The sequence below is a fragment of the Triticum aestivum genome, chromosome 4D, assembly GCF_018294505.1.
Source record: "Triticum aestivum cultivar Chinese Spring chromosome 4D, IWGSC CS RefSeq v2.1, whole genome shotgun sequence".
Lineage (NCBI taxonomy): Eukaryota > Viridiplantae > Streptophyta > Magnoliopsida > Poales > Poaceae > Triticum > Triticum aestivum.
In genome coordinates, this window is record NC_057805.1 from 491,447,555 (window position 1) to 491,450,597 (window position 3,043).

Sequence of the window (3,043 nt, forward strand, 5' to 3'; positions counted from 1 at the left end):
GAGGAAGATGGAACACATGCCAAACATGACGGTGATAGGGAAAGCATTCACCTGCAACATAATCATCATGTTTATTAGGTAAAAAGGAGTTTCAGTTGTATGGTTGCCAAAAGATTTTGACAGATCACTATCAGTAGATATGGATAGGAGAAGAACATTTTGCTTACATTGTAAAGCACCACACAGACAAACAGGTTCAGTGGTATGCGGAAGAAGTTCATGATGGTGCTTCTCGCCTCCTCAGGAATATACTGAGATCTCATCTTCATGATAGATGGCCAGAAAATGCCGACGCATGACTCAAAGGTACAGAAACCAAGCAGCTGTAGAGAGCCACCAAACGAGATGCCACTTCCTTTCACTGAAGACGTCGGCACCAGAAGCTGTCACACACATACGAACATGCTATCAGTAAGGTAATCTATCTTAGAAAGGCAGAGAAAGAAAGAAAGAAAGAAAGAAAGAAAGAAAGAAAGAAAGAAAGAAACAGTAGCGGTGAGCTGTTTGGTCTTACACTGGTGGCAACTGGGAGGAAAAGGGTAAAGGCCGACACTGCAAACACGATCTGCATATAACCTTCAACCTTCATCTTGCGGGCCAGTAGGCGTGAAGCAATGGAGCTACCCAGCATAGATGACAGCATGAAGGTGGCAAATATAAAGCCATGAGGAATGTCTTGGTCATTTGGGCTCAATGCTGGAGTCCAAAGGAAGACAAAAGTGTACATGGAGCCCTCAAACAACGACTGAATGGCTCCCAGCAATGCGATTTTCTCATCTGGAGATTCATTCGTTCGTTCGTTCGTTCATGGTTAGTGTGAGAATAACAAATCTTCTTCTTCTAAGTTGACAATATATACACGTTTAATAATGTTGGTTGTGTTGCAGTCCGTCCGTCCAATAAAGGAAGTGAAGCGCGCGGTAAGCATAATATATACCTGAAGCGATTGCCTTGGCGGCAACCTTGAACTGGGACATCAAGTCCTTGCCTTCAGATTGATCTCCATAGTTTTCACTCCATGAGGACATGATGATAGCCATGCCAATTGCCAGGAAGCACGCGGCGGCATCGAAAGGAGCCACTGGACCAAAGCCCAAGTTGTCAGCGAGCAGGTTAGCAAACAGCCCAGCTATGATGGCAATCAGGCCATTTCCGAGGAAAATAGCCTTGGAGAAGGTGATGGACAGCCACTGCGGGTCATAGCCTCTCTGTGTGGTGTGGTGTGTGAAACAAGACATGAAACAAACAAAAAGGAAGGTTCGGTGAATACTACTAACTAGGCTTGTTACATTGCCAGTAAGAATCAACAAGATATAATAATAATAATAATGCATAGTTTGCAGATGACAAGGATATCTGGTTAGTTGTTAATAAAAAAAATAGTACTTACAGCCTAGTAGCTACTACGTACATGGCTACATTAGGGGAGGGAGGGGCAGAAGAAGAAGAATAGTAAATTGGGTGTCACATGCATGCTGCAGATACTTTTTTAAGGATGTCACATCTAAACTCCCATAAATAACACAGCAACAAGGAATAAAAAAATATCTAGGACAACAAAAAAAATAGAGCACAAACATAGTGAACACAAGGTTAGATTATGTCATATCTAGATGTGTCCTAGACAGACCCTAAGCATTACGTAGGTAGGAAGGGATGTTGAACACAATCTAGTAGGAGTACCCCTGAAGCCAAAGGTGCAAACTGAGTACATTATATTAGTGTAGTACACAATCTAGTCTAGTGCTTGATGCCTTGCCTTGTGGATATAGAACAAGACATAGTACATACTACTAGTAAGAAATAAAAAAGGTGAAGGCTTTGGATTAAAGATAAAGGCAGCTAGCAGTGGTTGGTTGAGTTGATTTTGATTTGATTTGATTGACTGGACTGGACTGGGGAGTAGTAGATCTGGGTCAGGGTTACATACATAGATAGATAGGAGTAGATACCTCTTCAGTCTTCACAAAACAGTTACTACTCTAATGATGAGTGGTAGAGTGGAGTAAAAGAGGAAACCTTGTTGTGCTCGGCGACGAGCCATGACTCGAACGCGGAGAAGAGGAGGGATGTTGCGACGCCGCCGAGGATGTGGCCGAGGAGGACCCTGTAGTGTGGGGAGTGCTTGGTGATGCAGCTGAGGATGTAGGTGATGCAGTAGGTGATGCACGCGCGCTTGCGGCCCCTTTATAGGGTTTTGTTTTTCAGTCAGATTCATTCAGGTAAGCAAGCAATCAATCCCAATCCCAATGGAAAACAAGAAGAAGAAGAAGAAGAAAGAAGCACATACTGCCTGTCTGCTAGTGATCCTACGATGGTTCCGAAGAGCATGGATGAGCCGAATCCGGCGACGAAGAGGCGGCCGATGTCGCCCTTGTCGAACCCGTACTGGCTGTAGAGGTAGTACATGTAGGGCCCCTGAAGCCAGTCGCCGGCTGCAGCAACCAATCCGAAATCAGTTGAGGCATACATATGCAGCACATCTCAAGAGAAGACAAGACAAATTCAGAAAGAAATCGTTCATACACATCATTAGGGAGTATACCAGGACGTAGTTGTTCTTGAAGGCGTTGAATGCGGTGGGGGTTGCGACGCGGTCCTTGCCGCTCTTGCCCAGCTCCAGCCTGCCACCACCGCCGCCAGGCCCCCGAACACCAGGTAGTAGAAAATCTCCATCTTCCCCCTGCGCGCCCGCCCGCCCGCCGCCGGGACAGACAAACAGAGAGACAGAAGAAGGATGGGATCGGGTTGTGGGCGCTGCCTGGAGTGTTTGACAAAAAACTACCGGTTTAGGGGTTCGCGTCCCACAGAACTACCACTTTTTTAAAAGTGGCAGAAAACTACCAAAAAACGTAAAAACGTGACTAAAAACTACCAGGTTGACTGAATGGTGGTTTTGACCGTTTTAACAGCGATTCTGACGTGAGTGGCCCACTTGCCAGGCGGGCGGCCCGCCTAACGGCTAACGGCGCGCGCGCGGGGCCGTTAGAGCCGCTCGTCGGTCGCACCTGGTCGGGACCAGGCCATAACCTGGCCGACCGGG

The 3,043-nt window shown here is 46.6% G+C and overlaps 1 pseudogene; it reads right to left on the reverse strand.

Annotated features, from left to right (window-relative positions):
* LOC123100534 (molybdate-anion transporter-like) overlaps positions 1 to 2,676 on the reverse strand; it is a 3,079-nt pseudogene extending 403 nt beyond the window's left edge.
* Between the last annotated feature and the right edge of the window lie 367 nt (positions 2,677 to 3,043).